Here is a 26,700-nt window from a genome sequence, read left to right as displayed (position 1 = left end):
TATGTAGACTTAAGTTGATTGAAACTAGGATTCTTGTCTTAGACATGTCTTTCCTTTGGTGTCTAACACATGTGCTAGGGCATTTAATACACTGCTTGCTGACAGAACAGGTTTTACTATGTGAGGAGTTGAAAACAGAAAGTGGCATTCTACTGCTGCGCTCACTGAAAAATGTTTAATATATTAGATGGCTCATAGTCAAAGAGCCACTGAATAAAGTGCTTCCCTAAAGAAGTCTTTTGTTCAGTAGCTGGCACTAAAAATGTCAGAAAGAGTCTGATTTCATTTTCAATCTTCCTACTTGGGTAACCTGTTTCTTTTAGGGTGAGGGTTTTGTCTTTATTAAAGGAAGAACTTAGGAAAATAGCCACAAGTCAAGGAAGCTACATTCCATTAGCAGGAGATAACATAACCTTTGTCACAATGTGGTCACACTAGTATTTCTAAATTCTCAGCTGCAGATCTAGTGTATAATTAAAGTGTACTTTTAATGAAACCCTATACATCACAGTTATGATTCCCACAATAAGCCAGAAAGCTGTTATCAAAATCTTGATTATGTTTCAATATATCAAAACATCACCAGTTCCAATTAAATGGGCAGAAAAATAAAGGGACTGAATTGAATTATTCCATACTTTAAAGACATGTTTTTTATTGCTGCTAATAAAAACATAGATTTATGTGCTGTGATTTAATGAATAGGTCAAAAACAGCATTTAGTGATTCTAAAATTGTGTTAAAATACCTCAAAGATTAACTATGTTTTATATATACCCCTGAAACTTTTTTTTTGCTTAAAACTTCATTATTCAGAGTGCAAAGATAACTTTAGTCTATCAAAATGAATTCATCACAAATTCATAATCTATCAGAATATAAATTGGCACGACACGACTAGATCTCAAAAGATAAGTGTGACTTTTGGGTTTAAACTATTGTGCCCTAGATGCGTTTTTGTATCATTTTAATTTGGGGGGCAGAGGGGGAGGCTTGCCTTTATTAATCTGAAGACCATAAACTGATTCAATGTTCACTGATAGGTTGATAGGGCTATGCTCATGTCTCTTGAATACTGCAGAAAACCTATCTAACGCCCTCTGAAAGGTAGAACATTCACCAATAAAGTATGGCATTACAGAGTATGAATAAGTAATGTTGATAAATATTTAGAACCCTGGCAGTACAAAGAAAGAGAACACATGTCAGATGACTTTCCACAGCCGCCCCACAATCTCTTTACAGTTAAGGTAATAGTGTAAATACAAAATTTTGATGCCCAATCAGCATACCAGGATTAAAAAGGCTATGACAGAAGTACCATCTGTCTACATGAAAGTATGTGCCCTTACACCCTATAAGAATTACAGCAACATACGTAATTTTGAACATCAGAGGCACCATAACTATGACTAATTTAAAATGTTTGGTGAAGATGGAGCAAACTGGTATTTTGATAGGATAGAAAAAGACACCGAAATGGCAATCTGCTCATTTTATAGCTCAACAAGTCTCTCCTCTTTCTGAGTCACTACGCTCTTACTCTTAGAGCAGATGGATCTCTTAGTATCAATTTCCTACCTATATATCAATTATAAACTGTCAATAAGAATGAGGAATTGCCTAGGATACAAAGTGGTTCCTAATTTTCCCTCACTGGCATCTTCCTTTCTCTTTTCAATGTCTTATACAGAATGTCTAAAGGATAAAATGTTCCCTGGGCGGGGAAAATTGGACATACCTATTGAAGGAAAAAGGCAGCAGTCACTCTGTGGTAGAACCACAATGAGCAGAGATGGAGGATGGAGGAAGTCTACCCCTGGGGGCAGACCCAGGAATATTTCAATTGTGAACACAAGCCCACCACAAAGGGCCTGGGTTCACATTACCCCGCATTCAATTGGCAACAAAAGTTTAGAGGGCTTTTCAGGTAGCAGTCTGCTGCTGCTAAGTCGCTTCAGTCGTATCCGACTCTGTGCAACCCCACAGACAGCAGCCCACCAGGCTCCCCCGTCCCTGGGATTCTCCAGGCAAGAACACTGGAGTGGGTTGTCATTTCCTTCTCCAGTGCATGAAAGTGAAAAGTGAAAGTGAAGTCACTCAGTCGTGCCCGACTCTTCTTCGCGACCCCATGGACTGCAGCCTACCAGGCTCCTCCATCCGTGGGATTTTCCAGGCAAGAGTACTGGAGTAGGGTGCCATTGCCTTCTCCGAGCAGTCTACATTCCAGCAATTCTACGAACCCAAAGACCCCAAACATCACTTTCATATCCCTTGCTTAATACAATGCATTTTCTCTACTCTTCTGCTACTGTGAGAGAGACAAAAGAAGTTTGAACAAGACATCAATGTTAACCTCAATAATCTGATGATCCAAATGAACTAAAAAATATTAAAGTAACCAAGAAGTCAAAAGTCTGCTTCCCTGTCAAGACCTGTAGTTCATTCTCCTGAGCAAGTCAAGTTTTCAAATGGAGCCAGTACAGCAAGGGACGGAGCTAGGAAAGTGTCAGATGAAACACATCTGAGACTTAGTTGGGACAGTCTCATGTTGCCATAAGTGAGTCCCAGTTTCACAGTACTCTGTTGATCTTCACCACCAAGATACCTAAACCAGCTGGCTTTCAATTTACTTTCGACTCACAGCTGCCATGAGCAGCTCCTGAAATTACATTACAACAAAGCCATTCCATTAACAGCATAAACTCATCCTCACACATCATAGTGGTTTAGTCACACAGGTCTCTCTCCTAACTTGTATACAACCATTCAGTATGTGATATCAATCATTTCTGGATCAGTACATCTGTACCACTGCCAAATAAACATATCATGATAAATGTACAGAATATGAAAACACCCAAGTAGTGGGCATGCCACCTTGGCCTTCAAAGGGAAAGAGAGAACAGAACAGACTGTGGCTGGATGGAACAGGCTTTAGGTTGGCCAAAAGAATCACTTCACTATTTCCCACTCCTGACTTTCTATAATTCCTCACAGTTATTCATAAGAGATAGAGTAGTGGCAGTACCTCTTAAGACTATGTCCTCTACGCGCAGTCATGAACAATGACCATAAACTAAATATGGCACTTTTAGAAAACATTTAGCAGTTCTCTTATTAACCTAATCATGTCTGATTTATCTTCTCTAGTCAAAAATAAAATATTTTAACCAGCTGTTCCATTCCTTCCAAAAGCACACAAGGTGAAATTACATTTATAGGAACTTCTTGGCAACATTTCATGTGAGCATGTTAGTCAGAGGGAATAGGGAAAAGTTCCACTCTAACCCTTCCCTATTCTCTTCAGAGTTTTAGAATATTTTAATTTATAAAGTTTTACTAAAAGCTTAAAAGCAAATAGACAAAAGAATAAATTTTGAAGAGATAATTATATCAATTTTTGATCAGATTTCAGAAGTAATCACAAAACAAGTAGTATTAAACACAGTAGCAACTCTTATTGCTAAGGATGCCCTTGTGTCAACAACACAATTAGTCACACTTCTTTCAGAAACTTCTGAGGTCACCAACACAAATCTAAATGTTTTTGGGGCTCAATTATGTGGTAGCAATATATACTTGAAGACAAATAAAAACAGCAACTTCACAGAACTCTGGAAACATAAAGGACCCTTGACGACCATCTAGTTGAGTGCTTTTTCAAATTCCTTATTCTCAACCCTTCTTCTAAATAAACTCAAGATAATACCAAGAAGAAAGAAAGAAAAAGAAAAGCAGGAGCTATTCTTGACCTAGTGTCTTCTCTCCTCAACCACAGCCGGTCAGGAGGCTCCCTGAGGAAGGTCATTTCACCTCAAGGCTTGCACTTCAGAGATTCCTGGAAGCTCATTAGCCTAGTTTTGCTAAGGGGTCTGCTGGTTCTCAAGGCAGTGAGCAATCAAAGCAGTACAGTCCTAGAAGAGACGCAAGTCTGTCACATCCAACTCAAAAGTACTTCCTTCTTACTACACAACCTTTTTAAAATTCAAATTTCACATATAGCTTTGAGGAAAAAAGTTCAGATGTACTATCTTCCAAATGTTTTCGTGTTTCAGACAGAGAACAGCACGAACTCACAGTTGAAGGCATGCATGCTGAGAAGTGCAGAGCTCTTCTGCACCAGAGTGGAGGTTGACAGAGGTGAGCCTCAGCCCGGTCCAGGCTCCTTGACCCACACCTGCACTTCAGGAACTCGGCACTCTGCTCCTTTCTCTAACTGCCCCTGCACCTGCTGGGCCAGGCCCTGGCATGCTCCCATTCCAGCTCGACATCCCTTACCTCATACTGCTGAGGCACTTAAGCTGAGTCAATCCTTACCTTAAGTCTGACCTCACCAACACCCTCTGGTCATTCCATGGCTTTCTTTTCTTTCCTCTCATCCACCCTGCTGTTTTTCATATTAACACTCATCACTACCTGATCTCATTGTCTCTTGCTTTGAATATAGGCAGCATAAATATAGTAGAGACTGTGTTCACTAGTTTATCACAAATAGCAGCAGGGTGCAGGAGGAAGAACTTAGGTCTCAGCGAAGCCCTCCTTGTATGACTGTGCTGTGCTTAGTCACTCAGTCATGCCCAACTCTTCAGCATGTCAATCCCCTTATGACTAGGACTCAGTATTTTGAGTCCTGATTCCTCTAAGCCCCAGGAGTTCCCAAGGTGTTTGGTTTTCCAAAAAAGATCTATTTGAAGGGAAAGGGGGCTGGGGGGAGATAAAACCTTAGTGATCACTTTTAGGATAACCACTAAAAATATGATCTGGAGCTCTAAGCTCAATTTCAATTTTCATGTTTCCTGACCATCAACAGGGTATTCTTCCAGACACTCAAAAACTCTGCATGCCCATAGCTGAGCTCATCATCTTCCTAAACTCAAAGTTTATGGAGCACCTTTCTTATCAGGATTGTAATAATTATCTAATTCACTCTTATGATTTCCTCATGAACTAAGCAGGAACAGTACAGAAATGTTTTATAAGCTAGAGTCCATGAAACAATGGCATCAGAATCAGGACAGGAATGAACACTTCTCTTACTTTCCACTTGAAAACACCATTAAGCTCTTTTGTCCATTTTCTCATATGGAAAAGCATCTTGGCCAAACTGGTATGAGCAGGCTGTTTAGCAATCTACAGTGACTCCATCTGTCATAATCAACAGGAGAGTCATCAAAAACAAAGCTAAGCATCATTGAAATTGCACTGAAGTAACTGGAAAATGTAACATTACGATACTCAATGTTCTCAACACTTTGGGAGTTATCATAGTAAACATGGTTAGTAGATAGTGAAAGTCACTAGTCCTGTCTGACTATCTGCGACTCCAGAGAATTCACAGACAATGGAACTCTCCAGGCCAGAATACTGAAGTGGGTAGCCATTCCCTTCTCCAGGGTATCTTGCCAACTAAGGGACTGAACCCAGGTCTCCCGCATTGCAGATGGATTCTTTACCAACTGAGCTATGAGAGAAGCCCTAAACGTGATTAGAAAGTAATAATGATAAAGAATTGGAGTGACTTCCCTGGTGGTCCAATGGTTAAGAATCCACCTGCCAATGCAGGGGATGTAGGTTCCAATCTTGGTTCGGGAAGATTCCACACGCCATGGAGCAACAAAGCCCATGCAACACAACTACTGAGTCTGTGCTCTAGAGCCCATTCACAACAATGAAGAGCAGCCCACACGCTGCAACTAGAGAAAGCCCTCACACTGTCATGAAGATTCAGCACAGCCCTGCTGCTGCTGCTGCTGCTAAGTCGCTTCAGTCATGTCCGACTCTGTGCGACCCCATAGACGGCAGCCCACCAGGCTTCCCCATCCCTGGGATTCTCCAGGCAAGAACACCGGAGTGGGTTGCCATTTCCTTCTCCAATGCATGAAATTGAAAAGTGAAAGTGAAGTCGTTCAGTCGTGTCCGACTCTAGCGACCCCATGGACCGCAGCCTTCCAGGCTCCTCCGTCCATGGGATTTTCCAGGCAAAAGTACTGGAGTGGGGTGCCATTGCCTTCTCCGCAGCACAGCCCTAAATAAGTAAAAAAAATAAACTTTTTAAAAAAGAATTGGCAACTCCAGTGAATTTGGAAGATGCATATAAAAATAATATCTAACTTGCTATACACTTACATTCCAGATTAGCTAATAAAGTTTTTTGAAAACATATAATAAGAAGATTGTAAGACCAGCTTGAGTAATGAACCCAAATCATCCCCAAAAGAACTTTTTAAAAAAGTTAATACACCTATTCCAGTAATTATTACTAACAAGTAAGAGAAGAGTAAAAGCTTAATTTTATGTTTAACTTGCTTCCCACTTTTGACAGTAGATGCACTAAATTATCAGTGAGATAACCATCCCTCAGGAACACAAGTATGAGAAGCAACGGTTATAAAAACTACAAAGTCAATAAACCAGATAACTCTCAGATATTCACAGTTGGATCAGTTGTTTTCAAGGAATAACTCCATGATGCTACGGCAAGATGAACTGCTACATAAATCACTTGTTCAAAATTTACTGAATGTTCCCTTTATGAAACCTGGCACCGGGCATGTACTTTATAGAAACCTATTTATATTGAGTTCCTAGTACTGATGCAAAGTTAATAGTATAGAAGTCACTGCAAAGCTCCATTCACCATTTCTCAAATTATTAATGAAAACTAGCCAAGGTACATGTGGTCATTTCCCAAGAAATACCACACTGTCAGCACTATACACATTTAATCAAAATAAGTAAAATGCAATATTCTCAGAATAGCAAAACAAGGGAATATGGCTAAAAAAGCAAGTTAAATGTAAGTTTGGGAACCATACAAACTCCAGTAAACCATTCTTACCTTTCCTTTGTTCTCCTGTACCTCAACTCACTATATTTGAAAATCACAATAGATCACTGCTTACTTGATTCCTCAACCAGTAGTGCTGAAAGTGCAGTCTCGCAGGGCCAACAGCACCCCAACCTGCCGAATCAGACTCCGGGAGTAAGCATGGCTATTTGTTTTTAACAAGCCCTCTGGGTGGTCCTGATACACACTGAAGGCTGAGAAAACCCAAAACAACAAATCAGAGAGTACATTCATAACTGTGTACACAAAGATGAAGACATAGTTTGGGTAATACTTATAGAAAAGCTTATAATAAAAATGTTAAAGATAATTTTTTAACTATAGGAATAATGTACTTTTAGAATGTTAATAATTAACTCAAAATATTTCATTTACTAGACTTGGAATTAAAAACAGTTCTGAGTAAATGAATGGTTATGAACTATGCCCAGCTGCTAAAATTTCCTATTAAAAAAATGGAGGTGTTTAAAATATTTGGAATGTTCAAATTTTCAACATAAAATTTCAATGAGCTATCTAAGATCTTAAATTTAAGGCATAATTTTTAAAATTGCAATTATATCCCCACTAAGAAAATAATTTGATAAAATATTAATTTTTATATAAGCATACAGTCTCACTTTACAAAAATATTCTTTCCTTTATAAAATTACTTAATGGGACTTCATTTTAATAGCAATTTCCCTTAGTCTGCTATTGAACTGTTTATAAGTTACCACAATATTTTTGAATCTTTGGAGAAGGAGGAATTAGAGGTAAAAGGAGAATCAAGAGGATCTATACTAAAGTGTTAAACAGCTACTGATTAAACTATGAAACAAATTACAAATAAAGCATCACTGAAACTCCTGGTGACATATCCTCTACATGAGTAGACGTACATCTAAGAAATACGAGAAACATAGCAACTACAGCTAACAACTTGAATACTGCTTATATCATCTGACAAATGTCGCTTCCAGGAGCTCTTCCAATTCCTTCACATGTGTTATGGCTCAAAGTTTTAATTAGGCTGAAGAATTCCTACGAGGGGAGGGTCTAGCTGAATTTATGCAAAACAGATGTGGATAGCAAAGCTAAGAAGTGTAAGTAGGCCTGAAGCCTTCTTACTGAGAATTCTCATAGCATTCTTAAAGGTATAAATAGAAGGCCAGAGAGCAGAAAGTCTGGAGAAATTGTGCCAAAAGTTTATTTTAAAACAGGGAGAGCTTACTATTCTTTGCTTTTATGAATGTCTAACTTTTAATCTTACAGAACCCATCTCTAACACATTGTAGAGGCTGTACCACAAGTAAACACTGAGTCACCATCAGCACCTGTTAGCATGTATGAGTTAACTTTGTGAACCACCTTTCTCTCTCACTGCACTAAGGGCATCTGGGTATTCTCTAAACGGGAGCAGTGCCTTGGAAACATTTTATATTCGACATGGGACTAGCTGGGCTGAGGGGCCGCGGAAGGCCAGTGGCAGCAGGGTTTCAACTGAAGTGTCAGCAGTGATCCACATGGAAGGTGAGCGGTGACTGGAAGACACTTCAGCTGCAGACCCGATGAGACATGGAGACAGGTTAGATGCCAGGGAGAGAGCAGTGGCAGGAACTGAAGGAGAAGCAGCATGTCATGGAATCTTAAAGCTCAAATGGACTTGAGAGATGGTAGAAATTAAGGTTTTCGGCCCAGGGCACTAGTTGGGAATGAGAGATCTAGCGTCTATGAAAGCTTTGCAGGGAGCCCCACAAGAGGAATAGGAAGATATACCTCAGAAGAGATCAGAACCAGAGTTTGTATGGACCCTAAGCTACAAAGGCAGGAATCTGGGTTCTAATGGACCTGGAGGTCACCAATGTGTCTAGTATCTTATTTCCAGGAACTATCAAGATACTGCAAAGTTTACATCACCAGCCAACCCAGATTATCCCAGTTCCTAAAATATAACTGCTCTGACATACTAAGAACTTGAGGTTTCATGATCAGTCTTCTGAATTCATATGGAGGGTCATGAATGTAGCAAAGCAAACTCATTAATAGCCTCCATTTTACTTTACCAAGTGCTTTCAGCTTTCAGAAAACCTGAGTGAGAATGTAAGTATGAACTACTGTGCTTTATAAATATTGCCCTGAAGCTGCCCACTGCCAACAACCATGCTCCTGAAGTAACATATCTGGAGAAGCCCCAGGGTGATCTTAAAGACACTACAGGTGTCTTAAAGATACTACAGATTCCACAGTACCAGGGAAGATCAAGGTCACAACCTGCTTTAGGCAAGGAAAAAACCTCACCTAGTAAACAATGCATGGTGATACTGCACATGTGCTTGAGAAGAAAATATGAACGTGAACCAAAACCAACACACTTTAGAGAGACTGAAGATAGCTATGCACCTTTCACAAAGCTATTGAACTTGGTTCTACACTTTTTGAAATGTTTAAATCTGCTTTTTCAACAAGACACTAAACATCAGAGAGTAAGACTGGAGTGGCAAAGTCCTGGAGCGTAGCCAGTTCACCAGTACTGAAGCCCTGCTCACTCCAATTTAGCTCTGTTGGCTGGACATGTGCTGTGGATGGATGTCAGCAGGGTGTGTGAGCAGCTGCTATGCGAGAACCTCAAGCAGGCAGGCTGTGCAGGGCAGGGAGGGAGAAATCTGTGAAGACACTCTAAAGCACAGCTTTCAGTAATGTGGCATCCGTGGAACGCTGAGAAACAGAAGCACATAAAACAACCTGGTGTGTAGCAATTAGAAGTAAAATGATTCCTTTAGGCAACATCAATGGATACTCAGAAAGGTCCAAAAGGCAGAGTTTCAAGGCAATAACAAATGGGATTCTGGTTGCACTGGCTGTTGTCCTATGAAGTGAGAGGTTATCATTGGTAATGATAGCCTTTTTGGTAATACACCTCAGAAGTCAAACAGCCTACTCAAGGTCGTAGCCCAGGAGGCAGCAAAGCAGGAAAGCCTGCCCCAGGGAGCACAGTGTTTGCGGAGCACTGTTGAGCCAGGACCCTTCTCCATTTGAAGTTCAATCTAAAACCTCTCTGTACCCAGGTGTAGCAGCTAAATTCTCCTAGATTTCTGAGTTCTAAGACAAAGCAATAGCTCTACAAGATGGCTAGTAGCGAAGGGCAGCCTCAACCAGCAGAGTACAAGCAGGGAGGCTGGGCATTCAGATTAGGGGTCTGTCACACTTCTCTGGTACCCATTCTGCCCAAAACAGACCTGCAGGCCATAATGACTAGATTGGCCCTAAAGGCACACCTGTCACAGTCGCTTAGAATATACATTATACACACACACACACACACACACACACACACTTTCATTAGTCCATGCCCTCTCCCAGATACCTACATCTCTCTGCATTTTTTTTCTCTAGTATTAGAGTCTAAAATGTTCTCGTAGAGAAAACCTTTTCTAATTAATAGAAGAATGGATATCATTTCTTATGGTAGTCAACCCTTATGATTTCTTCAACACACAAACTCCCATGGCCTGTTAGAAAACTAAAAAATGCATTTAATGTATCTTTTCATATTGATTTATGTATTTAGACCACAAAGCACAAAAAGGTAGGTGTGTCTCCATTCTGTTTCTATAATGCTATCTTTCCTTGCTTAAAGATAGAACATAATTAAACATTACCATCAGTTCAGTTCAGTTCAGTTGCTCAGTCATGTCTGACTCTTTGCGACCCCATGAATCGCAGCACGCCAGGCCTCCCTGTCCATCACCATCTCCTGGAGTTCACTCAGACTCACATCCATCCAGTCAGTGATGCCATCCAGCCATCTCATCCTCTGTCGTCCCCTTCTCCTCCTGCCCCCAATCCCTCCCAGCATCAGAGTCTTTTCCAATGAGTCAACTCTTCCCATGAGGTGGCCAAAGTATTGGAGTTTCAGCTTTAGCATGATTCCTTCCAAAGAAATCCCAGGGCTGATCTCCTTCAGAATGGACTGGTTGGATCTCCTTGCAGTCCAAGGGACTCTCAAGAGTCTTCTCCAACACCACAGTTCAAAAGCATCAATGTTACCATAAAATCCTCATAAACTGGCTAACACAGAGATGAAGGAATTAACTTTTATTAAAACTGGCGAAGGACTGTTTTTTTTTGACATTAATTTCTGCACAGTTTACAAAGGGATTTTGTAGAGAATGAAACACAGACAAGTGGGAATCTTAACAATCAAAATCTGGATCCATTTATTGATTTATGTATGGGACACCAGGCCTGGTACCATGGAGAATAGGATGGTGAATCAGAAACTAACTGACCACAAAGAAATTAAGTTCAGAAGTAAATAATGGGACACACAGCTATAAACACATTGTTTAAAAGTATCTGAGGTAATTAGAATAAAACAGGCACAAGGGAAGAGGTAAATGGCACGCACGCGCATGTGTGTATGTATACGTGTAGGGGGAAGGAGGGTGGCAGGGTCAGGAACATCTTTGTGGAAGAAATCCTTGAGAAGGGCCTTGCAGATGTAAAGTCCTTGGACAGTGAGTGACAAATGGGAAGAAGAATGGGGGCAACATACTTTAGCCTGTGTGTAGAGCTGAATGGCACTGTGCTTGAAGGAGACAGTAGTGAATCCTAGGAAACGAAGGATGGCTGGTATTACAGATGAGGTCTCATCTGCATGGTGGGCATTAGGGCTCCAATGGAAATATGTGAGCAGGAGAGTGATGCCATCACCTGTGTGCTTCAGGAAGCTGTGTGCTGACTGGAAAGAAGAGCAGAAAGGAGGCTTTGCTGGGAGCTATCCCAACAGTTCAGGCAGGAGGAAACTTGGAAGGAGGCACTGAGCTGAGACCATAGGTTAGAGAAATACTACAGAAATAATTCAAACAATTAAGTCAATAAGACTTGATAACTGACTGGACATGGGGGCAGAAGAAAGAGAGGAATCAAAGATGAGCTAGGGTCTGAGGTCTGGTACCATGAATGAAACTAGGGAAAATGAGAGGAGAGTCCAGGACAGGTGCTCAGTTTGGACATATGGGATTCACAGACCTGCTGGGTCACTGCTATGGAGAAGGCCACAGAAAAACAGCAAGGACCTAGGCTGGAACTGCAACTTCATCAGCTACCAGCTGGCTTTGCTCAGTCCAGGCTCAAGTCTCAAAGTGGGCAACTCTACAAGCAGAGCTCAACAGACCAGAGGGCCCTAGGCCACGGCGCATGAGAGCTGGCTCGATTGCACACGTGCTGTTATGGACCCCAGGCTGAAGTTAAGCCTAGACCTGGGGGTATCTCTGTGGAAAAAATGGAGGCCATTACCATCTGCAGGCTCCTATTTTCCTAAAGCACTGCTACTAAGTTAAACAAGGACTGCATTTTCTGTTGCCCAGGGAAACAAAACATCTATAAATGCCGTTGCACCTTGTCTTGATAGAACTCAGATCTCAGTAAGGATGAGTTATCTTTACTTTTTGCTATTATGCATGTTTATCAAAGAACAAAAATATATTTGAAAGGCAAAACCAAAAATTTCTGCGTGCTTAATAATAGACCTTGGCTGGTATAAGCAACAAGGCTGTCACTGGCAGTTCTCGGGACGATTGCTTTCTCTACAGAAGCAAGGGAGCTGACTAGGGCCTTCACCTTCGCCACTGCACCATGAATACGCGCATGCCACTGCATTTGGGGGTTTCAGTAGGAAGAGACATGATGGGAGTGCTAAAAATAGAGCAATTAGGAAACGAACATGCAAGATTAGTCTGCTCTGATTATCTGTGGATGTAAACCACACAAAATTACCTCATATACTGTACATAAAAGTGCCGACAAATTGCTACTGAAGATGACTTTCTTGACTGCTTTCTTTAGCAACAGACAATAATTAGAACTTCCTAACATGTCTGGGAGAATACCATCTAACTTTCTGACACATGTTACTGTGCATAATAATAGAATCAGATACTGCAAATTAAAGTTTGGGGAGGTGAGGCTTTGATCAATTCATGCATCCTACCCTCTAAACCCAGACTCTCTATACTGCAATAACTCCATTTTATTCCAGAAGCCTGAGACAAGTCTACAGGCAAGGGCTTTTTTTCCCCCCAGCCTTGTGCAAGTGTTATCCATTTTTTTCCCAGAAATAACTGACCTCATTTTTAGCTAAGTGGATGAGTAGGTACTAGGACGATGGCATGATTGATAACACCCTGTCATGAAGTCAGGCCACCTAGCTTTCAAAATGTAGTAAGGATCAGTGGTGCTCTCTTTGGCTACCCACCCAAATACAAATTTCTCTCCAGGCCAGTGGACACATGGCCAATCATCCTTTAGGATTATCAGAACACTGACCTCTGCTATTCTAACTTAAAATGCAGATACATGCTAAATATTATTTGGCCAAAACTCAGTGATTGTACAGTTTCTCTAGGGCTAGACACACAACAAGGCCACAGAACAACAGGCCAGGAAACTGAGCAAGGTGGGTACTGGGATGCTTTGCAGTCCGAGGGGTCCAGCTGGGGCAAGGTGCTCAGCAAGAGGGCTGTGGAACCTGGTCGGGTTCAGAGTGGGGGCCCCACTGGAAAATTACCCTCTGAGGTTGGCGACTGTGCACCTTAGGCAATGTTCATATCTACAGTGCTGATGTCAAAGGGGTCCATTTTTTAATTAAACAAGAGCCCAATTGGTCATTTAGCCTCATGCATTTAAAATTAAGTTTCACAAGCTGTCCTCATTAGCCACCATCAGGAACAGCTCAAACATGCAGGGAATCTAAAGTGATTGCTATTTTGGACCCCTGAAGGCAACCCCATGGCAGCTTCTTTCATGTGGAGTGTTTTACTGCTCTTACTGTACAAGCTTCCACACTTATTTTGGATTCAGGAGCTGAACTGATGCACTAGCCCTAAGGGCTCAATCTCTGGGGGAGGCGGGGAGATCTGCTCCCTTCTGTGGCCACAGGCTGTGATGTGACTGTCACCCACTGTGGCAGAGAAAGCCACTCATGGTCAGGAGAGGCAGGACACCTGGCTTTCCCCAAATCTCCCATCTTTGTAGAAAAAAGCATTTACAACCTTCCTGCTGGAGGTACGGGGCAACAGCAAGTGTCTGAACTAAAGGATCAGAAGTGTACAGAGGAGCAAGGCAGAGAGGAACAAGTTCTGGAAGGGCCTCAGACTTCTGCCCTACCAACTTGCCTCCCAAGGTTCAACACTGCAGAATCTCCAGATATTATAAAGAAGGATCTTGGGGAAGATGGCTATATGGTCAATATCAACATAATAAGCTAGATTTCCAATGATCTGTACCACTGAAGAAATGTTGTAAAGAAAAATGAAGCTCAAAATTTACTTTTCACAACACAATTAACATTTGGGAACACTAGGTAAAACTCATAATATGGCAAAGTTCTGAGACAAAGCACCAAAGATACAGGGTTTATCATGAGAATGTAGTGAAGACTGTAAAAATGCTTTTATTATATCTGGATATGGTTTTTTGTCCATTTCAAATTATTTATATTCATATTCATTTTAAAGTGTATGAAAAGCTCTCCCCTCCCATTTTTTGCCCATGCTCACATTGCCTCAAGGAAGTTAACCAGTCATCATTTATCTTTTTATTTACTTGGAGAATCCCATGGACAGAGGAACCTGGTGGGCTACAGTTCATGGGATCGCAAGAGTCGGACATGACTTAACAACCAAACCACCATCACCAAGACTTGTTTATTCCCCCTTTCCCCACAGTCCTTTCCTCATTCTCTATCTGCCGTGCTTCATATCAAAGTTCATAATACTTCTGAAACAACAGTTGTAAAACAGTTGTACTCCACATTTCTGTCTTATCGGTTGGTTTGGTTTGGGTTTTGAATCTACAGTGAGTATGCAACATTTACTGGGATTTTTAACACTGACACAGTACTTGAAATAAGATGTCTGGCATCCATTTCATCTCGGGAAAGTTAATGCGATCATTTGTTGAATACTTTTTATGAGTCAGCTGAGCACTTTACAAATATTATATCATTAATCTTCAAGGTAAAACTGAGTTACATATTATCCCTGTTTCGCTGTTGAGAATACAGAAGCCAAAGAAGTTAAATAACTTGCATAAGGTCACACACTAAGCAGGTGACACAGTCTGGATTCAAGCCAGGGTCTAATCGACTCCTAAACTCTCAACACTCTATGTTTCCAGAAAAAAAACCAGCAGACCATTTTATACAGAAACACTCTAAAGAATTGGAAAATAATTTTTTAAGATAACTTCTCCTCAATCAGTATTAATTTTCTTCATGTGATTTATACCTAGCACTGGGCAAGCAAAAGCAAAGGAACTAAGGAGGAGTAGGAAAAGGAGGCAAAAGGGAAAGGATCATAGAGCTATAACCTAGGCAGAACCAAACAAGAAGGAAGGCACTCAAAAACGCATAAACACAAATGCAGCCCAACATGGACTAGAGTCAGCGTATCACTGTAGTCATTTAAAAAAGCTACATTTAAATTGATATACATTTACTTAAATAAAAGTTAAAAATACATACATACACCTCTCCTTTATTTTTGAAACACATAGGTATTGGCTTTACAGAAGTCTTTAGTAGCTATGGGCTTCCCCCATGACCTGGCAGGTAAAGAATCTGCCTGTAGTGCAGGAGATGCAAGAGACACGGGTTCAATCCCTGGATCTGGAAATCCCCTGGAGGAGGGCATGGCAACCCATTCCAGTATTCTTGCCTGGAGAATCCCCATGGACACAGGAGACTGGCAGGCTACAGTCCATGGGGTCGCAAAGAGTTTAAACTGACTGAGTGACTAATACTTTATTGGCTATACAGAAGTCTCTTGTATGATGTATTTGCTTAATATTTTTATTCCTGTTTTTTTAATTGAAGTATAGTTGGTTTATAATGTATTAATTTCTGCTATATAGCAAAGTGATTGTTATAATATATATACACACACATACACACGCACACATCTCTTTACATTCTTTTCAATTATGGTTTATCACAGGATATTGAATACAGTTCCCTGTGCTATACAGTAGAATCCTTTTGTTCATCCATCCTATATATCATAGTTTGCATTTGCTAATCCCGAATTCCCACTCCATTCAACCCCCAGCTCCTCTCTCCCTTAGCTTAATATTTACATGTATAGCTTTTAATACTCTAAACAACTCAGCAGTCTTTATCTACCTGATTGATTACTGCCTCACAGTACATTAGAAGTTGTGGACAAGATGTTCTTTCTGGATTTCTGAGGGCTGTTGACGCCTAGTGCCAACTTCTTCTACAGAAGACTTGTAGCAGTGTGAGCCAGTGTCACTGACCCTTGTTGACACAAGGTTCTATTGTTCCTTCCAGTCTTTTATCAGTCTCAAAAATGGTACCATATTGTTTTAATAGTTTCATTTATTATTAAAAAGGGGAGAACTAAAAAAACAGAATGGCCATTTAGTTCATCTCATTGAATTTTAAAAAACCCTACAGGCATGAATTATCTTGATAATTCCTTATCTTCATTGATAAGGAAATAGACTCAAAGCAGTTAAAATATTTGCTCAAATTTAAGGACTAGCAAATAGCCAAACTAAACCTTTTAGTCAGTTTTAAAAGCTCATAACTGTTTACTCACACAAATTAAAAGAAATAAATATTAAATGTATTTTATCTACAATGAAAGTACTTTATATCTCAAAAAAGTCTTTGCAATTCATCTACAAATTTTCATATTAAAAAATCTAAATAAACTGAATAATGAAAGCAATCTGCCACCATATTTAAAGTGTTTTTACTATCTGTGATTGCCTCGTTCAAATATTTTATTCCAAAATAAATCATCCTTAATGTTATTAATCATCACTTCAGACAGCAGTTTCATAATTTGCTCATCTACCTTCAAATAACTAAGGCATATTTTAAGTCACTTACTCACACTTGCAAATCACTTCCTAGTTCACAGAATGTTTTTGGCACAGTTGCTATTTCAAATGGACTTCAGGTAAGACTGTATAAAGGTCACTTTTTTTGCTACTAAAAAGTCTTTTCTGTTTTAAATAGAACTCATTTCCCACTCCATAATTTTTTTAAAAATTTATTGCTGCAGTGAAATGATTTTTACAATGCACATAATGAAAACATAATCTCTTGTCCTAGACTGCTGAAAACAGAGCAAAATGCCTAAAGTAGTGTAAGGGATGAGGATCTTGAGTTGTATAATGAGAAATACGCTAAGTGCAAACAACTCTTCTTCCCTCTTCATCAGTGAATCATTTAAAGGTCCTAAATTTTAAAAAGAAAATAACCCAATTTTTTATAATAGTAAGAGTCTAATTCCTGAAGTCTGAAAATGTCAACCTCATTTTAAATAAATCTTGCCCCTGGATTCCACTTCTTTCTTCCTGGCCACCACCCCCGCCCACCTGCCGGCAAAAAAAAAGTTAGCAGTACAATCAATTATCACACAGGAGAATTAAGGAGATTGAGAGAAGGGATCTCCAGAGGGCAGGGAGAGGGGAAGTGGGAAAAAGGAAACCAGCGGTCAGACCAAGACTAGCATTCCTGAGAGGTAAAAAGTGTGTTGGCAAATGAGCAGGCACACACACGTCTGAAGGCTGGGCTGAGCCATGCTCGCTGTCAGCAGCAAGTACTTGACACCTAGAGAGACTAGAGGCTTTCTGAGACCTTCTCAAATGCCCAAATTTGCTAACATCATTGTATCAGTGAATTTATCTCTCAACATGCCTTATTGTCGAAGATTCCTTCAGTCCCTTGATGAAGGTTATCCTGGTGCAATGGACGCTGTGAAGCAGCCCTGCAAAGCAACTAGCAGAGTCTGGAGCAGGAAGATAGAAGGGCTGGCCCCAATAGGGTGAGTCAAAAGAAAACACTGAAACACAATTATTATCTGCTAGAGTAACCACCACATGGAAAGTGGTACTGAGAGGCAGAAGGAGAGCATGGGAAGATTCAGCCATAGAGCAAAACAGAATTAAGGAAAAGGAAAAATGAGGCAAGTATTTCCACTGGAGGATAAATACAAAAAGAAAGACTACTTGATTCATCTGTGAATCAAAATAATGGTGAGTCAAAATAATACAAACAATTACTATGATTAAACTGTACCAATGTTTTCTTAGGACAGTCTCTCAAGGGAATAGAGGGCCTCGCAGGTGGTGCCAGTGGTAAAGAACCCACCTGCCAATGCAGGAGATGTAAGAGACTGGGGTTCAACTCCTAGGTTGGGAAGATCTGTGAAGTGGGAAATGGCAACCCACTCCAGTATTTTTGCCTGGAGAATCCCATGGAGAGAGGAGACTGGTGGGCTACAGTCCATAGGGTCTTTCGAGTTGGACACGACTGAAGTGACTCACCACTCTTAGGGGAACAGAAACAAAAGCAAAAATAAATAAACGGGGCCAAATCAAACTTACAAGCTTTTGCACAGCAAAGGAAAATCATACACACCATGAAAAAAGAACCTTACAGAATGGGAGAAGATATTTTCAAACATGTGACTGACAAGGGCTTAATTTCCAAAATATACAAATAGCTCATAAAACTCAGCAACAAAAAAAAAAAACAACCCAGTTGGAAAAATGGGCAGAAGATCTAAACAGACATTTCTCTAAAGAAACCATACTGATGGTCCATATACATATAAAAAGATGCCTGAAATGCAAATAAAAACTACAATGAGGTACCACCTCACACTGGGCAAAATGGCCATCATTAAAAGGTCTACAATAACAAATGCTGAAGAGTGTGTGGAGAAAAAGGAACCCTCACACACTGCTGGTGGGAATGTAAACTGGTGGACAACTACAAGACACTATGGACACGAGTACGGAGGTTCCACAAAAAACTGGAGTTGTCATAGATCCAGCAATCCTGCTCCTGGCCATATACTTGGAGAAAACTGTAATCAGAAAAGATATACATGGATGGACCTAGAGATTATCATAATAGATGAAGTAAGTCATAAAGAGAAAGACAAATACATACTGTATCACTGATATGTGGAATTTAAAACATGCCACAAATGAACTTATCTACAAAACAGGGACAGTCTCACAGACAAGGAGAACTGATCTGTGGTTGCCAAGTGGGGAGGATGGTGGAGGGATGGAGTAGGAGTTTGGGATTAGCGATGCAAACTAGAATGCACAGGACAGATAAACAGGAAGGTTGTACTTGTAGCACTGGGAACTATATTCAACATCCTGTGATAAACCATAGTGAAAAAGAATATAAAATTGTGTGCGTGTGTGTGTATGTACATAACTGAATCACTCTGCTGTACAGCAGAAACTAACACAACATTATACATCAACTATACTTCAACTAAAAAAAGAAAAGAAACAGTGATTCAATTTTAAAAGACTGAAAGTATTAAGAAAGTGAAGAGGAAAGAGAAAAGTGAAAGTGAAAGTCATGTCCAACTCTTTGCCACCCCATGGACATTCCGTCCATGGAATTCTCTAGGGCAGAATACTGGAATGGGTAGCCTATCCCTTCTCCAGCAGATCTTCACAACCCAGGAATCGAACCAGGGTCTCCTGCACTGCAGGTGGATTCTTTACCAACTGAGCTATCAGGGAAGCCCGAGCGAAGAGAAGCAAGGCAGAAATTTTCACTTACAAAATAAGAAGTAGATAGATACTGTCTAATGTTGATGATTCAAGAAACATTACAACCATGCTGTTTAGAAGTTGAGAGAAAAATATCAGAAAAGAAGCTACCATAATTAAAAGTCCATGCCTCTGGGAAAAAGAATGAGGCAAGGTGACTACTGTAATTTATTATATGCCTTTTGGTATTACTTGACTCTAACTATATGCACATTAATTTAAAAGAATTTTTAAAACTGAAACAGTAACCAAAACTCAAACAGTTCAGTAAACATGTTGCAGGAAGAGGGACCCCTTCCAGGGCCCAAAATTGGGCTCTTGTCTAACAGCCGGAAATGAATTGTCCGAGGAGACATATGTGCTGACAAAGCAAGACATTTTATTGGGAAAGGGCACTGAGGCGGAGAGCAGTAAGGTAAGGGAACCCAGAAGAACAGCTCTGCCACGTGGCTCACAGTCTCAGGTTTTATGGTGATGGGGTTAGTTTCCGGGTTGTCTTTAGCCAATCATTCTGACTCAGAGTCCTTCCTGGTGGTGCACGCCTTGTTCAGCCAAGATGGATGCCAGAGAGAAGGATTCTGGGAGGTGGTCGGACATGTGGTGTCTCCTTTTGACCTTTCCTGAACTCTTTTGGTTGGTGGTGGCTTATTAGTTCTGTGTTCCTTACCAGGACCTCCTGTCGTAAAACAGCTCATGTAAATGGTTACCATGGTGCCTGGCCAGGGTGGAACTTTCAGTCAGTGTGCTTCCCCTAACAAACACAATGATTAGGCAGAGAAGAAATAAAGGCTATGGATATCTAAAGACTGCATAGGCAGCATGATCCCATTTTTCACAAAGAATCAAAAAAATCTGAAATGCTATTTCTAGTGAGATTTTGAATACTTTTTTTTAACTATTCCATACTTTCTACTGGAAACAAGCATAACACTTTTACAAGAAGGGGAAAAAAGGTAACTTATAAAAGAAAGACAGTGGTCAGCTGGAATTGAGACTAAAGAAACAAAAGTCAAAGATAAAAGGAAACTGCAAAAAAAGAGGATCCTATAGGCAAAGAAGAAAAGAAATTTCACTAAGGAGTGCCATCGATGGACTACTTGCTGCTGGGAAGACCTCTACTAGGACAGCATGAGCATCTTCCCTAGCAGGGCTGGGGGAGGACAGGACTGGGGACTGAGGAAGATGAGAGTGCATCCCAGCATCAGGCACCAGACTCGAAGGCAGCAGGTAGCGCAGGACAGCTCACAGGTGGTGAAGAGGTTTCTAGCTGTTAACATCTGGGGAGAGCGATGTTTAAGGAAAATAAGCCAGAGGAGAGGAAGCGACTGAAAATAAGAGATAAGGTGATTTCTCAGTTAAAAAAAAAATGGGGGGGGGGCACAATTTAACTTTGAGTAAATTGATTCTTTTGGTTTCTAAGTTTTTTACAAAACTTAGGTCCTACTGAGTACTTGACTATATTCTGCCGTTTGGCACCATAGAAACAAAGTTCCCACAAGGACACTGGCCATTCAGTAGGAATTTTGACAAACTCTGAATCTTAATTTAAAGAGGGAAGAATTTGATACTACTACTAACAAATCAAAAGTTACCATTATTACCAGGAATAGTTAATCCATCTAAAATAACTATTCTATAATGCTAATCAAATGCTTAACAAGGCTGGCAGACTTGAGAACATTTTCAAAATAAATGGAGTTTTTAACTACAGATAAACTTTAAACCAAAGGGAGGGTTTTTTTTTTTTTTATTGTAGTTGATTCAGAATGTTGTGCTAATTTCTGCTATAGAGCAAAGTGTTTCTAAATCCTGCAAAACAAGTATCTGGGAAAAAAGCAAGATGCTGAATGCTACATGACCCACTTTTTATGTTTTAAAGTATTGTAAAAGCATTTACAACATTGGCTGCATATTAGAAACACCTAGAGAGCTATCAAAAATCCAATGCTTGGGTCCCACTCCCAGCGATTCTGGTCTATTTGGTCTGGAACATGGCCTGGCACTGGGATTTTTGACATCCCTCCCCAGACTTCTACTCAAATAATTCTATATATAATAAAGAGGAAGAAATAGTATTTTGAAAGGGCTGGGATTTAAAATTTATCATTCCCTACTTTGCACACTTTTGTATTACTTTACTTCTGAAGTAATGAGAAGGTACTACCTTTACAATTTACATAAAAGTATTTCAATCTAAAAAATCAAGAAAAGGAAAGTCTTTTTCTAGACTTGAAAATGATTTAAGCAGGAAAAATACATTTTCAATTATGTAACAATGCTCACTTTACCATTAGGGGATGTTTTCAGACAACGTGATATTCTCTATGCCTGAGGTCCAAAGATGAGTAAAGTCTGTAGTGCAAATACATCTGACTGGAAGGAACACATTCACAGAAGGAAAAGTGAGACAGATGTTGAGAGGCTTCATATACCCTCTGGGTGCTCAGACTTCACTCTATAGGTAACTTAGGCTACCTGAAGTTTTTTATTTTTTTGGCGGCACTGCTTGGCATTCGGGATCTTACTTCCCTGAACAGGGATCGAACCTGTGCTCCTTGCGGTGAAAGCACAGACTCTTAACCACTGGACCACCAGAGAAGGTCATGCTTGAAGGCTTTAGATCAGGGCAGTGAGATACGATGGGAACTCCAGATGGAAGAAAGCCGAACTGGGAAAGGTAAAACTGCAAAGTTAAAAAAAAATGTTGTAGAGCATCTTTGAACCCTAGTAGGGAAGGACTTAAATCTACAAGCCATAAGTAAGAAAAAAGTTTTTTGAAAACACATTCAAGAGTATCTTTTTCATGGATAAAGTTTACAGATAGATGAAAAATCAGAAGATTTTTGTTTTGCCCTCAAATCAACATAAGATGGGAATCCCAACAGAAAAATGGCCAAAAGCTATCCACAAAAAATTAGTAGAAAAGGATACTCCCCTCCCCAAAATGGCAAGCTAATGAAAAGTTGATGAAGTTCACACACAAAGAAATATAAACTAAGAATGAGATGTTTTATACCTGATACCCTGGCAAAAGTATTTGAAAGCTGTACCATGTTGAGTGTTGGTTGGGTATGAGGATATATAGATGGATGCAGTCATTCCAGAGACCATCAGGTATAAATTATGCAAATTAAATGCAGTCACTGGACAACCAACTCCAGTATTGTTGCCTGGAGAATCCTGTGGACAGAGAAGCCTGGGGGGCAGAGTTGGACATGAATGAGGTGCCTTAGCAGGCACACATCAGTCTATGACCCAGCAATCATAGTTCTAGACATAGTTCCCAGAGAAACTATCAAACAGGTCCCAAGAGACATGCAGCCCACTCTGTGATGATGGGGATGTGGAAGCAATCTGGATTCCGGTCACAGGAGTAGAGGAACAAAACTGGGTGAATGTACATCACAAAATATCCAATGGCAGTCAGAATCAATAAGCTAATATTCACACAGGACCAGGGACAGAACTTTACATTAAACCATGGAGTGAAAATATTAACTGGAGGAGAATAATACCATTTATGTAACAGTTTATATAATATAAAATACAGATTATACAGAGTACATACAAACAAACAAAAAAACCCCACACACTAACCCCACTAGACTAGTGTGCATGGTAATGGGGGTTGGGGGTATATGTAGTGGATGGTAATAACAAGGAATTGATCAATAAAACACAGGCTTGGCCCAGACCAATGGTGTCAATGGGCCACCAACCTAGATGCATGAAAAACTCAACCATCACTGAAGTCCAACTAGAAACTTTCTATAAAATAAAAATTAGCAATGTGAAGCGAACAACAAAGGCTGTTTTGTCAGTCTTTTAGAGTGTTCACTACTGAAAATCTAGGCACTCATGCCCTTTTCAAGACCGATTAAATGGATGTTTAAAACCATCCCCTGCACTGACTCTGAAGGAGCACTGCAATTTGTACTTCTTCCTCTAGAAAAATACCTTATTCCAACTTGCTATTTTCCACTTCCAAACTTCAAGTCTCTATGGACAAATCAGCTATTATCAACCATTTCAAGCCCAACAGCAATTTTTAAAAGCAGCCATTAAAAGTGGAAATCTGTTACAGGTGTTTTTGAAAGTATAAAAAAATATATATACTTTACTTATGTATGCTTTAGCCTCTCAAAACATTTTAGTAAATATATTTGTCTGCAGATACCATATTTGCTTTCCTTTCAAAGCGTTTTCTCACCCGCCCCTCCCGCCGCCCATATTTGATTTGGTAACCAGGTCCATTATCAGAGAGGTACCAGAAGCCTGGCAGGAAAGAAGGGTGGACCACTAATGCCCTAAATCCCGTTGCATCGCAATGTGCACAGTGGCACCAACCAATCTGCTGGCACAGTAACTGTTCATAAGCTAAATTCACACACGCCGGCTACAAGGATCCCAATTTCACCCTTCAAAAATTTTAGGTAGATGCCATCTTGTACTAACGATCTGCACACCCTTAAATTGACTGAAAATATTTTAAGTAAATCTAACTGTTTGATCTAATATTTTTAATGCATCTATTTAAAAATGCAATTTGACATGTCTCCTAAATGTTGATCTTTCATAATGACCAAGAGCTGAAGAAAAATGATTCATATTGTTAGGTGTTTTCTCAAAGAAGACGGGGCTAGGGGTTAGGAGAAAACGGTGGCAAGGGATATAGAACTCAGCACAGGAGCCAAACCTGAGGAATCCAGATTCCCCTCACTTTACATCCTCCTCGTATATGTGGTTGATATTTTCCTAAACATAATTTTATTTTTACCATACCTACTTTTGTCTTATTGATAAATATAGCTTTAAAAGTATTTTCACTGATTCCCAAAGACAGGAAAATTTTGTAAGTCACATGGGCTTAAATGGGCTTCCCTGGTGGCTCAGATGGTAAAGAATCTGCCTGCAATGTGAGAGACTGGGGTTCTATCCCTGGGTTGGGAATATATCCTGTGGAAGGGAATGGCTACCCACTCCAGTATTCTTGCCTGGAGAATTTCATGGACAGAGGAGCCCTGTGGACTACAGTCCGTGGGGTTGCAAAGTCGGACATGACTGACTAACACACATACATGGGCTTAAAGGAAATTAGTAGAATTCAGTTTCTGAAACACTGACATTGAAAAGAAACTGTTAATAAACCACGGAGAGCTGAGTGGCAAGAGGCTCAGTAAAGAGAGATCATGGCAAAAAAAAAAAAGAAAGCCATTTGCCTGTGTCCAGTTATAGCAGGTGGCCAGAGGGTCAAGGGAACCTCATCAGTATTTCACGTGCCATTACTAGATACCAGCAACATTTTAGAGCTCAGAAGATGCTTTCAGGCACATCATGCCAGCTCCACAGGAAGAACAAAATACATGCAGTGTACAGAAAGGGACACGTATCATTTTCCCCGAGCGAGTCATTTTTAGCTTCAGAAACCTTTTTGACTTGCCAGGAACAAACTCAAAAAGACTAAGATAGTGTGACCACATTCAAATTGCCTTTACAACTATAAAAAGTATATCTCTGGGAAGTTACTGTAAACAGTAACTCAATAAAAGAGGCACCCAGATATGCTAATATCCAGAGAAATAATATCAGAATATTTAAGATGGTATATAAATTTCAAATCTACAACATAAGGTTTCTAAAGGAAGTAATTCACTTGCCCAGATGAGATTTTGTTGTTGTTGTTAACATCCTTATCAAAAAGCAAAATATTAAATATCTGGATGTAGAGAATGTGGACTGAAGACATTCAGTACAATCCTAAATTTGAACTCCAGCCATTGTAGAAATGAGAAAATAATGGCTCAGAGAGATGCACTACCTCCTCCAAGACCAGAGGTAGCCAACAGAAGTGGAGACAAATCTTCTAGGAAGGTACAGTACCTGGATCTCCTGTTCCTGTCTGTTTCCAGATATCAACACCTTTTTGGACAGCTCTTTTTAAACAGTCAGAGGCCTTGTCCTTTTCCTCACTCAGAGGCCAATTCTAAGTTCTTCCAGCACAAAGCTGTCAAGGATCATGATACTGGTAACATTGCTATTGCTGGAAGTGACATTCTATCACTCCATAGGAATCTTCTATTTATTAGAAATGAATATTAGACCCTGCTCAAGAGAAAGGTAGGAATTCCAGAAAGTAGGGATCATAGAAGGCTATCTTACAAGCTGTCTACCATATCCTACCATATATTGGATATCTGGGTATCAGTGAGACAGGAAGCAGCAAGCAAGGTTAAGACAGTCAGGGGTGATCCCTTCTTCCCTGTGGATGCTTCCTCACATTGGTGGGACAATGTAAGTGGTAAAGAAGGGGAAAACAAATAGGGAAAGTGCACATGATATGTGAATGAGTTCAGCAAGGTACCAGCTCTGCAGAAGCCTCAGTTGTCAGAGGAAGAAAAAAAGAAGAGTCATCTCTGAAGAAGATGCAGCAAGTGCTGAGGAGAAGGTGAAGGAATTTGAGTAAGGATAATGTGTGCTCTTGAGTGCTAAAGAAGATGCCCCAAGCACATCATAGGGTCAACAAATATTTGTTAAACTTTTATACATTTTTAAAGTTCATATCCTGTCTGTATCTTACAGCTCTCCCTCAAAATTATTTTACAATCCAGTTTCATGAGAAGATGAAATCTGATAGTAGTGTATGTGTGCAGAAATCTATTGTATGCAGACAGTGATTAGGAATGATTTAGTGAGCTGTAGTGATAAATTTGTGGGTATAAAGGGAAGAAATTGAAAAATGTGGAGGGTCTACCTAGAAGATGATCTAATCCTGTGGAATGAATTCATAAGTGAATAATTCCCAAACTGAAGAAAACAAGTCATCCTTTTCATTTATGACTTAGGCACATCTCTGGAGTTTTCTACTTAATTTATCAGACATAGTATATTTTATCACTATTTACAAGACACAAACATTGGCCAAATCTTCATTCATTCCTTTGACATCATTGGGTCTCCCTGATCTAGGACTGTGCCTGGCAGTAGGACAGTGCAATGTCTTTACTCAGTAAACAAAAATATATGAAAAAAAAAAAGTATAGAACAGTATCTGCAGAAGCTATCCCAACACCCAAGTTCTGTTAGCACAAATCTACCAAAATTTAACTTGAATGATTACATAAACACCACACCTGAACAAAACAAAACTCTAAACCCATGGGAGCCTTCTACATAGGATATCACCCACATTAACTCACAACAGCTGCATGGTCAAATAGAGGCCTTTTCTTTTTACATCAGAAAACTAAGGTTTG

The 26,700-nt window shown here is 40.0% G+C and overlaps 1 protein-coding gene across 43 annotated transcripts in view; it reads right to left on the bottom strand.

Moving 5' to 3' along the window:
• PKP4 (plakophilin 4) overlaps positions 1-26,700 on the bottom strand; it is a 258,819-nt gene that overhangs the window by 203,749 nt on the left and 28,370 nt on the right. For 6 of the 43 annotated variants that reach the window (XM_086354359.1, XM_086354282.1, XM_086354074.1 and 3 more), the window contains exon 1: positions 6,906-7,044. The exons of the other annotated variants lie outside the window; for them this stretch is intronic. The gene's annotated coding sequence lies outside the window, so the exon portion shown is untranslated. Of the gene's footprint in view, positions 1-6,905; positions 7,045-26,700 lie in introns of those variants that run through there. 43 annotated transcript variants of the gene reach the window in all.

Source organism: Bos grunniens, chromosome 2 (genome assembly GCF_055505025.1).
Source record: "Bos grunniens cultivar Pamir isolate PY7600 chromosome 2, Bosgru_T2T1.0, whole genome shotgun sequence".
In the NCBI taxonomy this organism is placed as follows: Eukaryota; Metazoa; Chordata; class Mammalia; order Artiodactyla; family Bovidae; genus Bos; species Bos grunniens.
The sequence above is the reverse complement of the archived record's forward strand: the minus strand, read 5'-3'. Positions and strand labels throughout refer to the sequence as shown.